This window comes from Chenopodium album, chromosome 4 (assembly GCF_948465745.1).
Source record: "Chenopodium album chromosome 4, dcCheAlbu1.1, whole genome shotgun sequence".
NCBI classification, from domain to species: Eukaryota; Viridiplantae; Streptophyta; class Magnoliopsida; order Caryophyllales; family Amaranthaceae; genus Chenopodium; species Chenopodium album.
In genome coordinates, this window is record NC_137837.1 from 15,752,419 (window position 1) to 15,777,172 (window position 24,754).

Below are 24,754 nucleotides of genomic sequence, written 5' to 3' on the forward strand. Positions count from 1 at the left end.
CTTGACTTAGCTTTAACGAAGTACTCCGTACTAGATAAGATTTTAATTAAGAAAAAGTCTATACTAAATACTAAAGTAATCACTAGAGTTATCCCTAAAGTACACGTGTTGCATTCACAACAAAAATATTCCTGCCAAATTTTTTTATTTTTCTAATAAAATAACACGATGAAAAATTTAAAGAATATAAACTTACAATAATTTACAAAAATAATTTAAATAATATACCTAACAAGAGAGTTTTAAGGAGACAATACATTAATTTAAATTTAAAAAAAATGTAATATATATCAGTTCATTTAAACTAACTATATTTTTATTGACTTTTATTATATTCAAGTCTTATTATTATGAATATGTGCATTGCACGAGGCAAAAACTAGTTTATTACTCCTTCAGTTTTTAAATACTTGCTCCACTTTTCTTTTGCGACCGTTTTTAAATACTTGCTCCATTTCCTTATTTAGAAAACTTTAATAATATTTAATTCGTTTCTCTCAAATAGTGGGATCTAATTTTGTTATAGATTCCCTCTCCTCTAATTTACCTTCTACTAACCCCACTACTGACATGGGCGTGTCTTGCTTGAATTACACTCACAGCAGCTATGTCACTCGTAAAGACACGAGCGTGTTTCATATTGGCATGGGCGTGGGCGTGTCTCGCTGGGCCAACTTCACTCGACAAGGCATGGGCATGCCTCGATTAGACATGGGCATGCCTCATGTAAAACATCAAAATCAAACATTCTGCCTCATTAAAACACATTGACATGCTCATGCCCATGCCCTGCGTGACATGGGCATGTCTGGCTGAGATTTAGCTTCTTTTCACTTCAACATTAAACATCGGCCTTCAAAGTGAATAGAAGCTATGATCGCAACTTCATAAAACCTTTATATAACCTCGTTAGTTCCTGAAATACATCAAAAACAACGAATATACCTATAAAAGCATCATATGATCACAACTAAACCAAATCAAGCCAAAATAAGCTATGAACAACTAATCTAGACTCAAAAACTACCTAAATAGACTAAAAACACATATTTTACACGACTTATCAACTACCTCTATATTTTATTACTTTATCCAATTTCTCCCAAAACTCCGTACATGGAGAAACGGAGCAAGTATTTAAAAACGAAGGGAGTAATATATAGTGGGGATAAAAATACGAATATTAAAAAATTGAAGGTGATAAGAGTGGGGACCATGAGAAAAAAGAGATACTTGTAGAAAAAAAATAAAAATACATTCACTCCCTCACATTTAGGGCCATTCACCAAACCAATATCCAAAAAACTGTACTTCAATTCAAAACCAAAGACCAAACCAGATAGACTCTGTATTACCAACAAAAAAAAACCTAGTTTGGATCGATTTTAGAACAATTTTCAAAATTTAAAATGATAATATTATTATAAAAAAAACTCGAAAAAATTTAAGGAAAAACAATTTGTAAATATCTTTTTTTGGTAGTCTAATATGGAATACAAAAAACTCATAAATTTAAGTTTTCCTTACTTATTTACGATAATCTTGATCATTTTTAAAGATTTTATGCATATTTCCAAGCGAAAAAAACTCAATTCGTTTAAAAAGGGTTTTGGACCAGGCCGAAGACCCAAAAAAAATTAATTTCTCAACTTAGAGATTGGACTGGATAGTTTGATCTAGTCCATTTTTCGGTCCAAGCCATTTTGTGAACACTCTATTCATATGTAGTACGAAGTACCATTTTACTTGTTTGACAAAACACTAGAATGAAAAACACATATATAATCCCTTAGTTTCATTTAAACTACTCCATTTAATACATGGTTATTATATATTCCATCGGTTTCATTTTAAACTACTCCATAGTTAAAATTAATATTAATTAGTGGTTCCTACACCTGGGTATACTATTCATATGGTACACATGTTCCATAATAACACCCCCCTGAACATAAAATGCAACAAGTTTTGAAATCTTAATAAAAAAAAATATAAAATTGACCACAACACCCTATAATATGGCTTAGGTCACTAAGCACCCTAAACTTTGCATAGTAGCCAAAATACCACTAACTATGGTTTTATGTGTAATGTGTAATGTGTACTGTGTACCTCAAATGAAACAATTAAATGATTTTTTTTAATATATTTAAGACAATGAATAATATCATCCATCCTTGACTACTAATATTATATCATCCAAACAATTAATTATGTCATCTAGCCAATACATACACACTTATAGACATCATCCAAATAATTAATCATATCATAAGACAATGAATGATATCATACAACACATTAACACAATAGTTGCCAAAACTAAATTTGGAAATCCCAAGTGCCCAACATTATTGCTATTAATGACAGTGGCGGATCTTGAAATTTTTTTCTTTTGGGGGCCGATCAAAACTAAATGTATTACACTATGAATTTTAAATTATAAATTAGTTAGATAAAAATTAAAATCCCTAAAATAACAAGTGTCACAATCTCATCCTCAACCCAACAATTAAAGTAATGTACGTCGCTCTTTTAACAATATAAACTCATAAACAAAAATTAAAAGTACATAAAACAATACTAGATGTATCATATAAAAAAAATTCAAAATTTATAAATTAGAAATTACAAACATTAATTAGAAATTCAAATAAAAAGCACAGTATGCACAACATCTGAACATAAAGCATTAAAATTTACATATAGAGTAGTTGATATTTGGAAAGTACTACTGGTTGTCTTCCCATTTCCTAATAGCCAATTGATGTTAATTAGAAGCCTATTCATTGGGGATTCCCTCTAACACAATAGTGTTTGGAGCTCCGGGAGCTTTCTTCTAGTGGGGTGCAAGCTAGGGTGTGTCGAATGCCATTTGAGCATTTGTTAGTGTCTTTTCATAGTTTTTTGTCTAGTTAATTCCGTTCCTTTAGTTAGATGTTAGGCATGAAGATGAATTGTTCTTCAGGTAGGGAGGTTCGGTCCAATCAGGAGCTAGATTTAGTTCTTAGGTCAGTAGTTAGATTAGATGAAGAGGGAGATGAGGGGTCTGCAGGATCTCCCCTAGTCGACCAGGATATGGAAATTATGCAGGAGCAGGACCTCTGCCTGACAGAAATTGCTAGGAAAGTTCCTGAGCAACCTGAGAACGCTACGGATAAGAGCACCATAGCTCATAGTCCGAAAAAGAAATTGTTTGGATCATTTAGAGAGGCAGTAACAAGCTCATCACGGTGGTTTAAAGAGGCAAGGGAAATTGTGGCCGCTTCACAGGAGTGGGAGGATGAGGAAGCGGAGGTAGCAAGTCATACACATGCAATCAAATTTGACAAAGCAAAGCTTAAGGAGTTGAGGAAGCCGTGGAATATGACGCTAATTGGGAAGTGCTTAGGGATAAAAATAAGAGCATAAATTGTCAATCAAAGGATCCAACAAATGTGGAATCCCAGGGGTGGAGTGGAGGTAATCGAAATAGAGAACGAAGTATTTCTGTTTCGATTTCCTTTGCAGGATGACTTGGAAAAGGCTTTGTTTGGGGGTCCGTGGTTCATTTTGGACCATTACCTAATGATGGCAAGATAGAAGCCCAATTTTCGACCTTCAACAAAGAGCTTTAAGAATATATCAGTTTGGATCAGATTCTCGGAACTCCCGGTTGAATATTATGACAAGGAGGCATTGTACAACATTGCTGAAGTTGTAGGCAATCCGATTAGATTTGATTATTCGACAGATAAAATTAGTAGATGCAGATATGCTAGGGTCTATGTGGAGATTAATATGGAACAACCGCTAGTAACAAGAGTGCAGGTAGGGAAAGCATAGCAAAAAATTGAATTTGAAAATATTCATAGTTTATGCTTTGAGTGTGGAAGAATTGGTCACTCAAAGGAGCAATGCAGGTTGAAGGAAGGAAGCAACATTCATGAAAAGGAGGAAAACAAGGGGCAAGCTACAAGCACCCTGGTGTTGGGGGCTACCACGGCTAGGGATATTTAAATGGAGAAACTTTTGGAGCACAATGAAACTAGGCCTCATACTACCACTCTGCAAAAAGAAGGAGGAGTAGGGTTGCAACAGGAAGATAGGGAGGTCTATGGGCCTTGGGTTTTGGTAGCACCAAGAAAAAAAAAATTTTAAAAAAGATGACAGTCACAAAAGGGAAGGAAAGTCAGAAGGGGATAACAAGAATCCAAAAGAGAGATATTCTACCGAGAAAAATAAAGGAAGGCAATCTAGGGATGCTAGTAGCTGCCAAACTAGGAAGAAACTAACCTAGTGAAATGTTTTGTCTGTGGAAGAACATGTAGAAGTTGGATTAAAAAATAAAACAATTACGCATAGGGAAGTAGCGAAGGAAGGAAAAAAGAAACAACAGGAGGTTATCCAAGGAAAAACATTAAGGTTGGAACTAGCCAACATTAATGCCAGCCCAGTCCCAAGACGAAGACACCATGAATCCACAAATGGTGCTTCGTCTTCCGTGGCCAATACCATTCCAAATCTCACCCATATATCACCGATTACCTCTCAACCTTATCCCACTTCTACCATTAAACCCGCACAGCCTTTGCCACCCCCTACTGAAAGTAATCAGAAGAATGACGAACCAAAACAGAGTAAATCAGACCTCGAGAAAATCGAAGAACCCCATATTCCGACCGATTCTACCCAGATTATCCACCAACCCGGTGAACATTCCAAGGAACCCACAAATCCCTTGCCTGTCACCGTATCACCCTTCCTAATTCAGCCTACTTTCGCCACCAACATCGCCCACAATTCTTCCACCTTATCCATCGAGACGGGTCCTAACCCCGTCCACTCTATCCCGGGACTTGACTTTATCACAAACACATCACCTCTTCCCAACCTTTCAAATACCTCAACTACGGTCGGTATTGAGATTAACACCAACACCAACCGAAAAACTGAACCTCATCGAGGCGGGTATTCGAGTCATGATGAACCACCTCTCTCCATCCGTACATCCAGAGTACGAATGTAATACCCCATATTTTTATACGTATTTTATTTAATATATGTACATTTTATACGTATTTTATTTAATATATATATTTTATAAGGGTATTTAAATAACTCTAGTATTTTAATTATTTATCCCATGTAAATTGGGAATATTTTACAAAAGGAAAGGTCGTTTAATTAATTAATTAACAGAAGTTGGGGTTTTATTTTAAGAAATTATGATTTTTTAACAAGTTTTAGTAGGGAAGGGATTAGGAAAAACTAAAGGAGGAAAGTTTAGGGTAAAAGGGGAGATAGAGAAGGGGTATAAATATCCCTCTTATGAGGCAATTCAACGTTGCCCAGAGTGGAGAAAACCCAAGGTAAACTTCTCTCCCTTTTCTCTTTATTTTTCTCTTTCTTTTTTTTTTCTTTCTCTCTCCTTCCCTTCCCCTCTTGCCGCGCACACCACCACCGGCAGCCACCACCACCGGTGGGCCGCCGGCCACCAGCACCAGCCGACAGCAGCGGCGACCACCGGTAGTGGCGCCGGCCCCTTGCTAACGGCAGCCCGGTTTTTCGAAAAAAAAGGTTTTCTTTTTTAAAAAATCAAATCTTTATTACCCAAAACTAATCTATGCTATAGTCTAATTATAAATTATGAGTTTGGAGGTTTAATTTTGATGTTTGGTTATGGTAATTGTGTTAATTAATTTTCAGATTTGGTTTTTAATTAAAAAGCCCCAATTTTTGAAACCCTAGGTTCTTGACTCATGATTTATTGAAAGATTATGATGTATAATAGGGTATGCCTTTGTTTTAAGTGTTTTAAAACCTAATTACAGCAAGTTTTAATTATAATAAAGTGATGGAATTTTATGTAGAACACTTGATATTAGGTTTCTTGAAGAAATTTTAATTACCCATTAATTGGGACTTAATTTATGGTGTTTTAAATATAATTTCAGCTTATTCTAATTAAATTATGAAGGGTTTTAAAATAGTATATATTGCTGGAAATTTGTTTAGAGTGGATATTAATACTCTATTATGGATTTAATGTGTAGGAGACTTTGAAGTAAGCGATTTCTACTAGTCGTGGCAGTTTTAATAACGTACTCAAGGTACGTACGCGTACTTAACATATTTTGGTGATAGAGAATCCTGCTAGGTTTGATTGCAATTAATTACAAGTAGTATCATGCTAAGGTTTATGTATGGAATTGTGAATTTATGATGTTTGTGATTGAATTGGGAAACATGAATTATTTGTGATGGTTTTAGATTGGAAGATTATATTTTGGGCATGTTGTGTTTGAACCACATTTTTATTTATGACATGTTAGAAGACATGATTAATTAAACTACATGTTTAATAAGGTTTGGAATATTGAAATGGAATTTTATTATGGTTCAAATAATTTTTATTGATGCTTTAAGCATGAGGAAGGAGCTATATAAGTGTCTATGTACACAAGGAATAAATTGTATGTTGGTGCCTTTGTGCACTTAAGGTGTTTTTTACACCGAGGGATAGGATTTTTAGCTCATTATGCGTTTAAGGTGTCCTTGACACTGAGGTAGAATTAAAAAGGGTTCAACAATAAAATAATACGTGGTCACTAATTATTCAAGAATTAAATTGATATGTGTGTTTGATTGAATAATTATTGTTGATTGACTTATTATGCTTTGAGAGTCATCACCAAGTCTAATAACAGGTAAATAACGTAAAGTGAAAGAGATTACGCACCAAAACTCTTGGAACGTATATACCTTGAGTATGAACAATGGGGGGAGTTATGGGGTTTTATATTTAACCATAACTTCTAATGGAGTACAGGACGCTGTATATTCCTTTTTTATTATTTATTATTATGCGCAGGAATTCCGCCACCTTTGTGTGGTTTTGTCGCTGGCACGGTTAGCTCCCGTGCCAGTTAACCTCAAATTTATTTGGGGGAGGTTAGGAGGTGGAAACCCGTTCGATGCGTAATCAATGCAAAATGAATTAATTAATGTTTAGTCATTGTGTTATGTTGATTGGTGTGTTTGTAAACAGGTGCAATGAGGTAAGTGTGTGTTGATAGGTGAAAGCATGTTAGTGTGGCTAATTTACGCTTATGTACTCAACTTTGCTGATTGTGTGTGTTTGTGTTTTTGGCTATGTCTTTGTCTTGGCCCTATGATGACCCATTTTTAATGGAGAGTAGTGGAAACAAGTAGAGATAAACTTTTCAGGTATTGAAGCATGATCATGATGGGGCATGAGTGAAGAGTGAATCCTACTAGTTTCATTAGATTACAATTTGTTTTATGCTTTATTTATTTATGATATATTATGTGTGGACTAACATAAAGGTTTGATTTGGGAACGGTTTTTGAATAAGGGCCTTTAATGGTTCCAAGTTGTAGTTTGATTTTATTTGACTTGTTCGTTTGGTTTTAAACTTTATTTTCGTTTGGTTTTAAACTTTATTTTCGTTTGGTTGACTTTGGGTTGACTTGTTTAATTGGTTTTTAATTTTGAGTCTTCCGCTGTGTATCTTTGATAATTGCCTTAGCCGTTTTCACGGTGGCGGTTTTGTCTTAGTTATTCCTAAATCGTATTTTTAAAAGAGTAGAATGGGTATTTAAAGGAAAGGAATTTCTAGGGTGTTACAAAGTGGTATCTGGGAGCTTAGGTTGAGATTTTAAATTACCACTAACCCGAAAACATTTTTCTTACTTGATTTAAACTTGGCCAAGTGTTAATTTAATTATTTAACGTTAATTGTTCTAATTTTATTTTCTTTTATATATATACATATATAAATATTTATTTATTTTTTTTTAAAAAAATATAATATATAAGGGCCGAATTTTTTTTTTTTAATTATTTATTTATTTATTTATGGTTCGAAATTTTTTTTTTAGAACACTCGAAAATTTTTTCTTTTTTTTTTGTTTGTGTCGGAAATTATTTTTTTTATCAGGGCCGAAAATTTTGGCTCTCTTTTTTTTTAGGGGGTAAATATGTATCCTTTATTTTTATGTATTGCAGGAAACAAGGATTGAGGTAAGTATTATGTGTTAAAAGCTTTTATTAACATGTTGGTGAGCTTGGGTAGGAGAAAGAAAAGGGCATATAGGCTAAGATTTAAATTATTCCCTATGTGCATAACTTTATTTTGAGTGATCAAGCATGTGATTTACTAGGTGTTTGTTGATAAAGCATGAAAAATGTGTATTATTCTATGTGAACCCTAAAGATTGTATGATTGAACACCGAACTTAATCTCCTACAAGACTGTATTATTTAATTTATTTTATTTCTTTAGGGAAGGGAAATCTTTTCTAAGTCTTTTTCTCTACAGGATGCCAATCTTTCCTAGCAAATTTACACAAATGGGATCTCTTGTAAAGAAAAATAATGAACACCCCTATGACTTTGTAGAAAAGATCAGACACTTTTGTTCCTACCTGAGCAATGTCTTACAAGAGAAAGTTTATGACACCCCTGATCGTATTTCGGCAATGATTGTTCATTGTCTTCCAGAGGAGCCCCCCCTACATGGTTGTCAAACAGAGATTTTCTGATTTTTACCTTCCAGGAGACGTCCCAAATTACCATAAATACAGAGACTATTATGGCCAGTGGTTGTAGACACCCATTTGTGTCTCCCCAAAACCAAACCCGGTGATGAGTACCTTTCACGACGAATCATAATCGAATGAAGCGAAAGTGTGGAAAGTCTAGTGTTGCGGAAAGTTTTAATTTCTTTTCTCTTCTCTCTGTTTTTGAAAACCTATTTTAAGAAAACAGGAAATCTAGTTTGGTTGGTCCATGATATGGGTCCAATAATAGTGTAAATGGATGGGGCTTGATAAGAGCTTTCCAACGATATATTATAAGCCCAATTCCGATGAATATTGAGGAAGTTATGGCCAAAATACCAAACTGGGCCCGGTTTGAGCCTTATATGCGGCCCAATGATCTAGGGGAGGGCCTAATATGGATTTATCATTCCTAATGCAATTAGGAATGGTTTTAGTCTTTTAGATTCTTCTAGAAGGTTCTTTTCATTCCTAATTCAATTAGCATTGATAAATTGACTTTCGTTCACTTTTTAGAGTTTTAATCAAAATCGAATAGCATTTTCGAGGAAATTATATGATTTTATCCTCCAGTACGGCAAACTTATCTGATTTTCGAAAACGCGTTAAAACCAGGCTTGGCGCCTGATCCCAGGCTTTGGCGCCTGGCGCCAGTGTTGGTGCCTAGCGCCAGTTAGCCAGGGTTTGCGCCAGCTCTGTTTTTTGTGCGTCAGACTCTGTTTTGTTTATTTTATCTTTTTGGCTGATTTTCTCTATAAACAACGTATTAAAAACTCCGTTTTCATGGACCAATTCTCACGAATTATCATCAACAATCAGTTTTCATTCGCAATCTTTAATTCTTTAATTCTCTCTTAATTCTTACTTTGCTTTTTCATAGAAAATTCCGCATTCACAAGATCTAGAAACACCTAGCCATATTCGAAGTTGCCTTCTCCCTAGACGTGAAAGGTTTAATTTCTGAGGGTTTGGTCCCAAATCTCTATTTCAATTATTTAATTTAATTGTTTTGATTATTATTTTCCTTGAAGTTACTAACGCGTGTATTTTGTTATTAGAAAGAGGTACGAGGCATCAAAGTAAGTGTTTTATTGGTTTTAATTGATATTACGATGTAGACATCATGTTTAAATTGTTATTATGATTCCTAGTATCATGTTTAGGGAAAAGGTTATAATATCAAATATATTAAATATGATTGTTGTGATGCTTCCTATGTTCTTCCTAATATTTATGATTGTTAGTATCGTGTTAGGGCTAAAGATTTGATTTTTATTGCTTAGTGACATGCTAGGGTTTGTTATTAATCTTATTAGTATCATGCCTAGGATCTTGCTATTTTTATTATGCTTTGACATGATTTATGATTATTGTTTTGATTGTGATTATAATTTTATAATTATTGTTATTATGATTAACATGATTATTATTATGGTTAATATGATTGTTATTATGATGATTATTTCATTTTTATAATTTTATGATCATGATTATATTTATTATTTTATTATCATGTTGCTTGATATTTATTTTTATTGCTTGATCACACCTTTTATGCATGTTTAAAGGGAATTGGTACTTGTAATCACGCTTAATAAGATAATTAATAATCTTGTTTAGGGTTAATGTGATTATAATTCAAGTGATCGCCAATAATAGTTTATTTGTGCATTAATATTCAACCAACATAGATAAACAGGTTTAGGGTTAACCTATTGATTGTATGTTAATTAAAAAGCGCACATGAATACGATTAGAATAAAGTAGAGGCCTATTATTAGGGCATGTTCAATCTCTTTTAGGTTGGATTTGTACCTTCATCCCCGAACCCTTATTTGGTTCTAGACCTTATGGAGTTGACGATCTCTTGGATCGTTAAGGGGTGTAACCTTCACCTCGTGAACGGTTTACAAGTTCCTAAAAAACTTGTTGGCGACTCTTTTGCTATATCTTCTTCCCTTTTGGACGCCACCGTACTTAAGTGTATGATCACAGTGGGGTTCGAGCTAATGGGTTTAACGCTTGAAATTTATTCCCTACAGTGGTATCCAGATTATATTTTCTTAACTAAATATCTCGTAAGGGTGGAGAAAGCTTATTGTCAGCGCTTAAACCTTCCCTACCCTGACTACTACTATGATAACCCAGTAGGGAACAATCCTCCTCCTAATCAACAACCAGGAAATTCTGCTTCTTCTACTTCTTCTTCGTCAGGGGGTGATCAAGCAGAGAATGGGGAACAACAAGAGGGTAATAGTTCACTTATGGACATTTCTGATCCAAATCCACCTCCAACTCCAATAATTATAGATATTTCATCGGATGAGGAGGAAGAAGGGGAGTTTGTACAAGTAGAACCTCAACCTGAGTTACCTGAACCAATGGAAGAGTCAAATGATTCTAATTTCGATCCTTCAAGCTACAAGCAATCCACCGACAAAAGGGACAACGTTCGAAAGGATTAGATCTTATGACTTTCCTAGACACGAATTCATAGTCTTTATTTTAAAATTATTTGTTATTTCAGTTTTAGCTAATAAGTGGCATGACCACATAAGTTCCAGGAACACAATTTTTATTTTAGTATTTTCAGTCTATTTTAATTAATAAGACCTTATTTATTTCTTTGATAATTTTTTTTTTTTAATAAATTCTTTTGTTTTACAAATCTCCCATTTCACACCATTATTCCAGTAATCACCATTCCAAGCAACTTATCTCCAACAAACATTTATAAGCTGTGAACGTCTATGGGAATTATGTTTTTTTTTATATATGTGATGCTTTATTAAATGCATGGTTGGTTAGCAATCAATAATTAATTGATAAAGCTACATTAAGGGAATTCTTAGCAATCGCTATCCCAAATTGTTAGCTTCAAATTCTCATGTAATTGTTTAAGGGTGGTTAGGTAATAGACGAGTGTGCGTCTTGAGAGCTAAACCTAACCATTCTAATAGTTATCCTTGTCCTATATTCAGGAGAAACAAAATGGCAGGGGGAAGAAGTTCAGGTAGTGGTGGAAACGATTTGAATGAAGTAGTGAGGCAATTGGCAGCAGTTTCCCAACAATTGGCAAGAAACTCAACTGGTAATGGGGATGCTCAAGGGGAGCTCTTTAAAAAGGTGGCACAAAGCAAGCCACCAACCTATCAGGGCGAGCCTGACCCTATTATATTGGAAAACTGGTTAAGGGAATTTGAGAAACTGTTTGGAGCTGTGGGATGCCCTGAAAACTCAAAAGTGAGTTGTGCTACTTACTACCTGAGGGGTGAAGCTGACCTTTGGTGGCAACAAAACGAGGCTACCATTAGAGCATTACCTGGGTTCAACTGGACCAAATTCCAAGAAAAAGTGAGAGACAAGTTTTATCCTAACTTTTTGCAGAAGCAGAAGGCTGAGGAATTTTCAAACCTTAGGATGGACAAGATGACAGTTACGGAATACTACACCAAGTTTATTGAATTATCCCGTTTTGCTGAAGGGTCTGTCTCTACGGAGAAAGCAAAAGCTAGGAAGTTTGAGAGTGGGTTAACTACTGATTTGCAGTTAAAGCTGTGCGGGCAAGTATTTGAGACCCTGGATGAAGTATATGGAAGGGCCGCACACCTTTATGCTCTGGAAGAAAAGAAGAAGAAAGAGTTAGCTGAAATAGAAGGAAGAGAGAAGAGGAAGGAAGTGGGGCAAGTTTCTGGAAACCAACAGGGAAACCAGAATGGTTTTAAGAAGCAGAAGTACCACCATAACAATAACTTCCACAACAATAACAACTTCCATGGTAATAACCGCCAAGGGAACCGTAACAACAATGGAGGAGCTAGAAACAATAACCAGGGAAATAACAGGAATGGGAGAGTTTATTTTTGCAAGAGGTGCAAGAATAACCACCCTGGAAAGGATTGCGAGGGTAATATGGTCACTTGTCGTTTTTGTAATAAGCTCGGGCATAGAGAATATGAGTGTTTCTCCAAGAATAGTAATGGGAACAGGAAAAACAATAATAATTCAGGGGGAAACCAGAGGAATTTCCACCAGAACAACAACAACTTTGCTGGGAGCAAGGGAGTGCAACAAAATGGGGCAAGAAACAGTAACACCACCAGTGGGAATAACCAGCAGAAGAGTGGAACTGCAGGGAAACTGAATGTTCTGAGTAAGCATGAGGCGGATGCCACAAAAGATGTTATCACTGGTACTTTTTCTATTAACTCTATTCCTGTTAAAGTATTGTTTGATTCTGGTGCAACTTTTTCTTTTATTTCTAAGGCTGTTGTTGCAAAACTTAAAGACTGTTTAAAGACAGTAGAGGTAGTAGATTTACCCATAACCATTCCAACAGGTGGGGTAGTGATTTGTACCAAAACTTTTAGAAATGTGCCTTTAGAAATAGAAGGAAAGATATTTCCGTCTGAACTCATTGAGTTTGGGCTGAGCGAATTTGACCTTATTTTGGGGATGGACTGGTTGAGTAAGTATAATGCTGAGATTAGTTGTAGATAACAGAAGGTGAAGATGGTCACAAGTGGAAATGAATCAGTGACTTACTGGATGAATGGTAAGACCAAGTGCCCAAGGGTAATATCGGTGCTAAAATTAGCAAAGTACATGAAGAAGGGACATCCAGTATATTTCTGTAGTGTTAGAGATATGAACCATGAACAAGTGACAAATCCAGGAAATATAGAAGTGGTCAACGAATTCCTGGATGTATTTCCGGAGGAGATCCCTAGGATGCCACCTAAGAGGGCAATCAACTTTACCATAGATTTAGTTCCCAGAACAGCCCCAATATCCAAGGCACCATATCGAATGGCACCTGCAGAAATGAGTGAATTAAAGGAGCGGTTACAAGATCTATTGGACAAAGGGTACATTAGACCAAGTGCTTCTCCTTGGGGAGCACCAGTTCTGTTTGTGAAAAAGAAAAATGGAAGTATGAGGTTGTGCATTGACTACAGGGAACTAAATAAAGTAACCATAAAGAATAAGTATCCCTTACCAAGAATTGATGATCTGTTTGACCAGCTAAAGGGTGCCACAGTGTTTTCAAAGATCGACTTGATATCTAGGTATCACCAATTAAGGATTGCTGACGAAGACATTCCAAAAACCGCATTTAGGACAAGATATGGACATTACGAATTTACAGTCATGCCTTTTGGCTTGACCAATGCCCCAGCAATCTTTATGGATTTGATGAATACAGTATTTCATCAATTTATGGATAAGTTTGTAGTTGTGTTCATAGATGACATACTGGTGTACTCGAAGATTAAGGAAGAGCACGCAGAACACCTAAGGGCAATTCTGCAAACACTAAGAGAAAACCACCTCTACGCAAAATTCTCTAAGTGTGAGTTTTGGTTGGAAAAGGTAGCCTTCTTGGGACATTACGTGTCCAAAGACGGAGTAGAGGTTGATCCAACCAAAATAGAAGCAGTTAAGGGTTGGCCTACACCCAAGACAGTATCTGACGTGAGAAGTTTCTTAGGTTTAGCAGGGTATTATAGGCGTTTTGTTAAGGATTTTTCCAAAATTGCTAAACCCATGACCACATTGATGAAAGAAAGACAAAAAGTTTGAGTGGGACGATAAATGTGAAGAAGCGTTCCACCTTTTAAAACAAAAAATAATCACAGCACCAGTACTTACACTCCCGGATGATAGTGGACTATATGATGTGTACAGCGACGCATCAAAGAATGGCTTAGGGTGCGTGCTTATGCAAAATGGGAAGGTGATTGCATATGCATCAAGACAGTTAAAGAAGCATGAAGTAAACTATCCCACCCATGATTTGGAATTAGCTGAAATCATTTTTGCGCTAAAAATTTGGCGCCATTATTTGTATGGGGTGAAATGTAGAATTTACACGGATCACAAAAGCTTAAAATACATTTTCACCCAAAAGGACTTAAACTCCCGTCAGCGAAGATGGTTAGAGTATACGACAAATTATGATTTAGACATACAATACCACGAAGGGAAAGCAAATGTGGTTGCGGACGCTCTAAGTCGTAAGACTAGTCATGGAATCAACTCGTTGGTAGTTGCTAATGAACTATGTAGAGAAATGATGAAATTGAATCTAGAGGTCGTAGAATGGGGAGCACCAGCGGGTATTCTTGCGAATCTAAGCATCCAACCAACTATATTTGATGAGATTCGAGTTAACCAAAAGGGGGATGTAAAGTTGGATAGGATTCGCGAGAAAATTAAGCAGGGAAAGACTACAGATTTCAAGATCCACGAAGATGGGAGTTTGAGGTACAAAAATAGATGGTGCGTACCACATAAATGTGAGGAGGTGAAGAGAAAGTTGATGGAGGAAGGCCACAATACACCTTACTCTGTACACCCGGGAGGAGACAAACTATATAAGGATTTGAAGAAGATGTTTTGGTGGCCAAGAATGAAAAATGAGGTTGCTGAGTTTGTGGCAAAGTGTTTAACATGTCAAAAGGTGAAGATAGAGCACAAAAGGCCTCAAGGAACGGTGCAGTCACTAGAAATTCCAGGATGGAAGTGGGATTGCATTTCAATGGATTTCGTGACTTGCTTACCTAAGTCAAGGAGTGGAAATGATACCATTTGGGTAGTGGTGGACAGACTTACGAAATCAGCAGTGTTTATACCAATGAAAGAAACTTGGAAGATGGAGCAACTTGCGAAATCTTACATCAAACATGTGGTGAGGTTACATGGGGTTCCAAAAGATATTATATCTGACAGAGATTCCAGGTTTCTCTCAAAATTCTGGAAAAGTGTACAAGAAAATTTTGGTACACTACTTAAGATGAGTACGGCATTTCACCCTGCCACATATGGACAAACTGAAAGAACCATTCAAACCTTGGAGGACATGTTGAGGGCATGTGTAATAGACTTCCAGGGAGGTTGGGAAGATAGTTTGGATTTAATTGAATTTTCCTACAACAATAGTTACCACACAAGCATAGGAATGGCACCATTTGAGGCTTTGTATGGGAGAAAATGTAAGAGTCCAATTTGTTGGAATGATATTAGTGAAACTATGATCCTAGGGCCTCAAATGATTGAAGACACAGTTAAACAAGTAAGGGAAATTCAAGCTAAAATTCAAGCAGCTCAAGATCGCCAAAAGAGCTATGCAGACTCGAAGCGAAGGGAAGAAGAGTTCGAAATTGGTGATAAAGTGTTGTTAAAGGTGTCACCAATGAAGGGGGTGATGAGATTTGGAAAGAAAGGAAAGCTCAGTCCAAAATACATTGGTCCATATGAAATACTGCAAAGAATAGGCAAGGTAGCTTATAAGTAAGCATTACCTATGGAGCTTAGTAAAGTACATGATGCATTTCATGTGTCCCAACTGAGAAGGTACATCCCTGATAAATCCCATGTGCTACAACCCGAAACCATTGAGTTAGATCAAAGCTTAACTTATGAAGAGAAACCTATCAAGATTCTTGACAGTAAAGTGCGTAGTACACGCAATAAGAACGTTAACATTATGAAGGTAATTTGGTATAACCAAGAATATGAGAAAGCCACTTGGGAGGCAGAAGATGAAATGAAAAAGAAATACCCAGAACTGTTTCAGGTATGTTGAGTTACGGGGGCGTAACTCATTTTCTTTAAAGGGGGTGGAATGCGATAGAATTTCGCGCTTTTTCCTTATGTTTTACATACTTCTGGTGCTTTTTGCACAAATTCTATCAAGTGTTTTAGGTATTAGTGCACTCAAAGAGACACAAAGGAGTGATAAATGACAAAAAGTATAGCAATACTATACACAAAAAGGAAAAGTTTTGAGATTCGTTTCCCAAGTTTCGGGATGAAACTTGTTTTAAGGGGGGTAGACTGTAATACCCCGTATTTTTATACGTATTTTATTTAATATACGTACATTTTATACGTATTTTATTTAATATATATATTTTATAAGGGTATTTAAATAACTCTAGCATTTTAATTATGATGTTTTAATTATTTATCCCATGTAAATTGGGAATATTTTACAAAAGGAAAGGTCGTTTAATTAACTAATTAATAGAAGTTGGGGTTTTATTTTAAGAAATTATGATTTTTTAACAAGTTTTAGTAGGGAAGGGATTAGGAAAAACTAAAGGAGGAAAGTTTAGGGTAAAAGGGGAGATAGAGAAGGGGTATAAATATCCCTCTTATGAGGCAATTCAACGTTGCCCAGAGTGGAGAAAACCCAAGGTAAACTTCTCTCCCTTTTCTCTTTATTTTTCTCTTTCTTTTTTTTTTCTTTCTCTCTCCTTCCCTTCCCCTCTTGCCGCGCACACCACCACCGGCAGCCACCACCACCGGTGGGCCGCCGGCCACCAGCACCAGCCGGCAGCAGCGGCGACCACCGGCAGTGGCGCCGGCCCCTTGTTGTCGGCAGCCCGATTTTTCGAAAAAAAAGGTTTTCTTTTAAAAAAATCAAATCTTTATTACCCAAAACTAATCTATGCTATAGTCTAATTATAAATTATGAGTTTGGAGGTTTAATTTTGATGTTTGGTTATGGTAATTGTGTTAATTAATTTTCAGATTTGGTTTTTAATTAAAAAGCCCCAATTTTTGAAACCCTAGGTTCTTGACTCATGATTTATTGAAAGATTATGATGTTTAATAGGGTATGCCTTTGTTTTAAGTATTTTAAAACCTAATTACAGCAAGTTTTAATTATAATAAAATGCTGGAATTTTATGTAGAACACTTGATATTAGGTTTCTTGAAGAAATTTTAATTACCCATTAATTGGGACTTAATTTATGGTGTTTTAAATATAATTTCAGCTTATTCTAATTAAATTATGAAGGGTTTTAAAATAGTATATATTGCTGGAAATTTGTTTAGAGTGGATATTAATACTCTATTATGGATTTAATGTGTAGGAGACTTTGAAGTAAGCGATTTCTACTAGTCGTGGCAGTTTTAATAACGTACTCAAGGTACGTACGCGTACTTAGCATATTTTGGTGATGTAGAATCATGCTAGGTTTGATTGCAATTAATTACAAGTAGTATCATGCTAAGGTTTATGTATGGAATTGTGAATTTATGATGTTTGTGATTGAATTGGGAAGCATGAATTATTTGTGATGGTTTTAGATTGGAAGATTATATTTTGGGCATGTTGTGTTTGAACCACATTTTTATTTATGACATGTTAGAAGACATGATTAATTAAACTACATGTTTAATAAGATTTGGAATATTGAAATGGAATTTTATTATGGTTCAAATAATTTTTATTGATGCTTTAAACATGAGGAAGGAGCTATATAAGTGTCTATGTACACAAGGAATAAATTGTATGTTGGTGCCTTTGTGCACTTAAGGTGTTTTTTTACACCGAGGGATAGGATTTTTGGCGCATTATGCGTTTAAGGTGTCCTTGACACTGAGGTAGAATTAAAAAGGGTTCAACAATAAATAATACGTGGTCACTAATTATTCAAGAATTAAATTGGTATGTGTGTTTGATTGAATAATTATTGTTGATTGACTTATTATGATTTGAGAGTCATCACCAAGTCTAATAACAGGTAAATAACGTAAAGTGAAAGAGATTACGCACCAAAACTCTTGGAACGTATATACCTTGAGTATGAACAATGGGGGGAGTTATGGGGTTTTATATTTAACCATAACTTCTAATGGAGTACAGGACGCTGTATATTCCTTTTTTATTATTTATTATTATGCGCAGGAATTCCGCCACCTTTGTGTGGTTTTGTCGCTGGCACGGTTAGCTCCCGTGCCAGTTAACCTCAAATTTATTTGGGGGAGGTTAGGAGGTGGAAACCCGTTCGATGCGTAATCAATGCAAAATGAATTAATTAGTGTCTAGTCATTGTGTTATGTTGATTGGTGTGTTTGTAAACAGGTGCAATGAGGTAAGTGTGTGTTGATAGGTGAAAGCATGTTAGTGTGACTAATTTACGCTTATGTACTCAGCTTTGCTGATTGTGTGTGTGTGTTTTTGGCCATGTCTTTGTCTTGGCCCTATGATGACCCATTTTTAATGGAGAGTAGTAGAAACAAGTAGAGATAAACTTTTCAGGTATTGAAGCATGATCATGATGGGGCATGAGTGAAGAGTGAATCCTACTAGTTTCATTAGATTACAATTTGTTTTATGCTTTATTTATTTATGATATATTATGTGTGGACTAACATAAAGGTTTGATTTGGGAACGGTTTTTGAATAAGGGCCTTTAATGGTTCCAAGTTGTAGTTTGATTTTATTTGACTTGTTCGTTTGGTTTTAAACTTTATTTTCGTTTGGTTTTAAACTTTATTTTCGTTTGGTTGACTTTGGGTTGACTTGTTTAATCGGTTTTTAATTTTGAGTCTTCCGCTGTGTATCTTTGATAATTGCCTTAGCCGTTTTCACGGTGGCGGTAATGTCTTAGTTATTCCTAAATCGTATTTTTAAAAGAGTAGAATGGGTATTTAAAGGAAAGGAATTTCTAGGGTGTTACAACGAAAGTCTGTTCATCCCTATAAAAATCCCACCAAGAAACCCACCAACTTTACCCCTCTAATTGATAAGTCAGAACCTAAATCTAATGGAAAACAAAATTTTGATGATTATTCTGGAAACATAGAAGGATGTAGTGGGCTTCAAGTTGGACCTCCAATTTGTGAGCATTGGGAATCTGATTCAAGAGATTCGAATAATAGCTTCTCCACTATCGATGGAGGATATTTGGGCAATGGGGAGGCTAGACCAATGGAAGGATTGGGGGTTGCTCTTCCCGACCAATAATAACTTTGTCGAACAAAGTAAAGGGATTTTTCCCAATTTCCGTATCCATATGTAAACATGAAAGCTATACTACGGAATGTGAGGGGTGCAACTAGCAAGGATTTGCTCCGCATGCAATTGAAGTTGTGCGAATGCACAAACCTAAAATTTTGTTTCTACTTGAGAAAAAATCGATTGATGAAATTGCTCAAAAGTTATGTGCAAGACTCGGCTTTGAGGAGTTTAATACAATTCCGCCTAAGGGATTGAAGGGTGGCATATGGTTATTTTGGCGTAAACTGGACATACTCATGGATCTTGTTTTTGTTGCCCCTCACGTCCTTCATGCTTTGTTTAAGATATCTCCTACTGAACCCGAAGTCCTCATAGCAGGTTTCCATGCGCCTACAACGGCTAGGGAAAAAAAGGAATTATGGAATAATATAGGGGATTACCCCCCTCCATCTACCACTCCATGGCTTCTAATGGGTGATATGAATGAGGTAGTTGCTCAATCGGATAAGATGGGGGCAGACATGTTACTAACACTCAAGGGAGGGCGTTTTCGAAGATGACTGATTCGGAAGGCCTCATTGATTAGAAGTACATTGGTACGGCTTTTACTTGGAATAATGGAAGGGAAGGAACAAAACTAATTAGGGAAAGGCTTGATAGGGCTCTAGCAAATGTCGAATGGTTGAAGGTTCACCCTCAAACACAGGTATATCACTTGGCTAGAGCTTACTCTGACCATTGTCCTATTATGGTTGATACTTGTTGCATTACTCACTTCGGTAATTATCCCTTTAGGTGCAAAGAGGCTTGGATTGAAAACCCCTATTTTGATAATTTCTGTAAAATTTCAAGGGAAAAGGGTAGTAATTTTTATGATTCTAAACTTAGTGAAAGTGCAGCTGGTACTCAAGAAGGGGGGGGGGGTTGAATTGAGTACAGGGCAGTGTTAAGAATTATTGGATTTTCTTCTATATTTAAGTAAGGGGACCAGGTGATGAACTGGTCCTGCAGCGGAAACAGAAAATTCAATAAATAATCAACACAAAGATTTAACGAGGTTCAGCTCAACTCTGAGCCTACGTCCTCCACTACCCTAATTACTTTTATTAATCAACTCTGAAAAACAAAAGCAATTACAAATGATCACACTCGTGATCCCCACACCTAACTCTAGGTGTCACTTCGCACTTGAACTCACAAGCACTTGCACTCACACTCGTAAATGCTACCCAATCACTAACCTCTTAGTGATTCAATACAAACCCTTTGTTTCCCTCTAAATGCTTCCACTCAAGGCTTACAAGAGATAATTACAAAACAATTCTTACTGTGTGCATAAATAGTTTGTAAGAGATGAACTAACTATTTCCCTTAGAGTGTATTTCGAGCTTTCAAAGATAGAGAAGTTTTTCAGAAAAGCTCACTCGAAATTCTGATCGAGTTTATGCTTTTATAAGGTTGGGAGATGAATTCTTTCGTGATCTTTTCAGATCATAACTTAGGAAAATAGAATATCTTTTATTTTGTAAATAAGAGATATTCTAAGATATTATTCTACTTTCCATAAATGGGTAGAATAATATATTCTAAGTTATATGCGAAATAATTCATCTCCAACTCTGCATAAACTGAATCAATTAGTTTAGTAAATATTCTCTAAGGATAGGAAATATATATTCCAGAAAATATTTACTGAACTAATGTCCAGGTTCACGAAACAAGCTACGAAGCAGCTGTTTCCTAACCTGTTAGTGTCCTAGAGATCAGGTCAACTTTTCCTGATCTCTACAACACTAAATATTCTAAGTAAGGGATACAGATAGCTTACGTACAAACATCCATGCACACTTAACATTATAAAGACTACAAAGATCAACTATCCGAATCTGAGAGACTTCATAATCTTCAAGTCTTGACGGCCTTCCTTGATAGAACATTCTGATACATATTTCTTGAATGCTTTGATTCAAAAGGACTTCATATTGCCTCAAGTACTTGGGATAGCTGTTCCTGTTCAAAATGTCAGTTGATATGATATAAAACCAACAAGAACCAGCTAGTCAGCTGTTTATCATCACTCAAAACCTTAAGTGACTCAACAAATTCCCCCTTTTTGATGATGACAAACACTTTGAAGTTTCCTGCACCTGCACGTTAGTGAGAAACAGCAAAGTAAAGAAAGTTCTAATCTACACTTAAGAAGACAAGACTTTCTACTAGAATTTCTACACAAGGGATATCTTGTGTAAAAGACTTATGACACTGATGACTGACCAGGATAGCCATCTTTATTTAAAAGAAACAACTTGTTTTTGGATTTTTGGAAAAAGACACTGAAACAGTTAGTTAATCTAACTGTTCTCTCTATTTTAACTTGTTTTTGTGATTATCTGACTCAAGGAAATAAAAGACTCAATCTAATTGTCTAACAAGGCCTTTTCAGAAACTTCAACCTGCTTTTCCCCCTTTTGGCATCATTAAAAAGCATTCAAAAAATAGAATTGCACACCAAAATATCGCAAGTAAGCCAAAAATCAGTAGTTTCAACCACTGATCAATCTCAATGCTGCAGGTTAGCACAAACAGGTTATTCAATCACATGAAACAGAAAAAGCTTAAAACTGTTCAGGATTACACACCAGAAGGTTAGAAACATAATAGAAACCACACTGCATGAAAAACAGTCTAGCAGTGTGGGGGAACAGCAAATATTATGGCAGTTAATGGAAGGGGAGGGGGAGACTGAAGCGATCATTCATCATCATCTTCATCCTCTTCTTCATCCTCTGGGTTGATCTCCTCCTCGAAGTCAGAACCTTCCTCAGCTGTCTTTTCTTCTTCCTTCTTCTCCTTTTCCTCTGTCTCTTCTTCTTCTTCCTCATCAGATTCATTTTCCTCTTCTTCAGAACCCTCTCCTTTTTCAGCATCAGGACCCTTCTCACTGGAGGATTCCTCATCATCCGTCTCAATGATCCTACAGTGTGTAGAGTCAAACTGCATCCCATACTCTGGGGGCAACAGGTGATCAATCACCCTGCAAATAGTGAGGAATTTCCTGTTGTTCATAAGCTTGTCAAGCTTCCTTTCTTCTTCAGCCAGCACTAGACTGGCAGCCAACTTTATGATCCTCTCATCCTGCCTTTCCAACTTGGCAAGAAGCATTGCCACATCCTCAGGAGTGATTTCCTCCTGGTTCCCTGCATCCCTTGGGCTACTTTCTTGACCTACAAAAGTCAGCCTCTTTCCAGAGTAGTCAATCTTCTTTTGAGTGAGTATTTTCTTGGAGAACAACTGAAGACTCACCACTTCACCAGAAAAAGAAAACTTGGGATTCTGCTCCTTGATGATTTTGCAGATAAAGGAACCATAAGGCAGGGAGTTGTGGGATGAAGCATGGCAGTACAACATGTGCTCCATCATTAGAGCAGGCAGATTAACCTTAACCTTTTTCAGGATCAGATAGATTAGAACCATGTCCATGATCCTAACAGTACCTCTGCCTTGACCTTTGGGCAGAAAGACCTTCAAACACATGGAGTGAAGAACTAACATAATTGCCTCCCTAAAGTCACTAGGGGAACCAGCTTCTTCCTTCTTTCCAAACAAAAACTGAGTAACCTCCTCAGGTGTTACTCCTCCCATTAGGGGCCACCCATCACTGCTATATCTACCAAAACCATCTCTAGGTATACCCAGCAACTCAGATAAAACAGACTCAGAAACATGGACAATACTACCAGAAACAGTTGATGCCACAGACATATCAATGTTTTGCTTCAGATTAACAAAAAAACTGACGAACAGGACCAACAAAAGCATCATTTAAATCATTAAACAGAGACATCCATCCTTGGAACGCAAGAAGTTCCTTAACTTGACTCAAAGCAGGAATATCAAAATATTCATTCTCAACACCACAACCAGATAACACAGTCCTAGAACTTAAAGAAGTTGCACCAGTACTGGGGTTAATAGGTTGTTTACCTTTAGCAGCCTTGGAGATACGGGAAACAGATGATGTTGCTTTCCTTTTCTCTCCTCTCTTAGACTCAGATGGTGTAGTCTCCTTCTCTTCTGAGCCCTTAATGACCTTTGAGGCAGCCCTAGTCTGCCTTTTCCTTACAGAACCAGTAGTGGTACCAGCAACCACCTTGGTCACCACTACATCTAGATCCTCCTCCATCTTCTTGTCCTCCTTCTCCTCATCCAATCCTTCATCAGCCAGTTCCTCTAACTGTTTTTCAAGTTTCTTGGCTATCTTTTTAACAGGTTCCCCCTCAGAAGGTGATTTGGGGTTTGAAGAAACGGTTTCAGTTATTTGAGTGAGGGTTTCGATGGATTTCTCTTTTGGGGCCTTTTTGGATTTGGATTTTTGTGGAGAAGGGGTTAAAGTTTTAGTCTTTGATGATGAGGCAGGTTTTTCCTTCAAGACATTCTCTTTTGAAGGAGTTTGTCTCAAGGGAACGGCCTTGATGGGTTCAGTTTCAGAGGGGATGATTTCTGGTGTTGCTTGTGAAGGAGTCTGCTCAGAGACGTTCATAAGAACATCCTTGATTGTTTCTTGAGATTTTGACGAGGGGGAACTAGCCAAACTTGCTTTGGAACCTCCTTTCCTTCCTCCTTTCCTTCCAGTTCCAGCCTTTCTCACCATTGTTGCTTGTCTAAGCTTCGAAGAATTGATCTTGTGTAGAGAGAGAAGTTGAGAATTTTTGATGAATGATGAATAATCACGGAGCAAGGAAAGGGAAGCAAATATATAGCAAGAGGAATTATAGAGACAATCAGAAATAAAATCAGAGAATCAGAAGATATTTGGAAGTTATTTTAATTTGGAAATAACTTCCATAAATGAACAACTGCCCATAATTGCAACTGTCATAACAAATTGCCGTTGGAGGAAAATAACTGCCATATTTAAAAGATTTTAAAATCAAATAAGAATAAAAAATATTTTCTCACGGTTTAATTTGAAATTAATTTCAAAATTAATCCGTTTGTATTTGCTGCTGTTTCCTCTGCTGGTAGGGTTACTGAAACAGTTGCTCATCTGTTCAATATGGCCTTCAATCCTGAAAGTGATTAGCTGCAATATTGCTCACATAGAGATAAGCAATTAACATTGAGATAATAGACAGATTGCAAAGGTATGATGCACGCACACATTTAAAGAATACTTAATTAGCCAATCATTGGGGAAAACAGCTGAGAGAGGTCTCTTAGTTTGACCTAGTCAGACCTAACATGACTCTAAACTTGCAGAAAGACTCTTTACCCAATGGCTTAGTGAAGATATCTGCAATTTGTTCTTCACTGTTGCAAAAACTCAGCTCTACAAGACCTTTCTCAACATTATCTCTTAGGAAATGATGTCTTATCTCAATATGCTTTGTCCTGGAATGCTGCACAGGATTCTTAGAAATGTTAATAGCA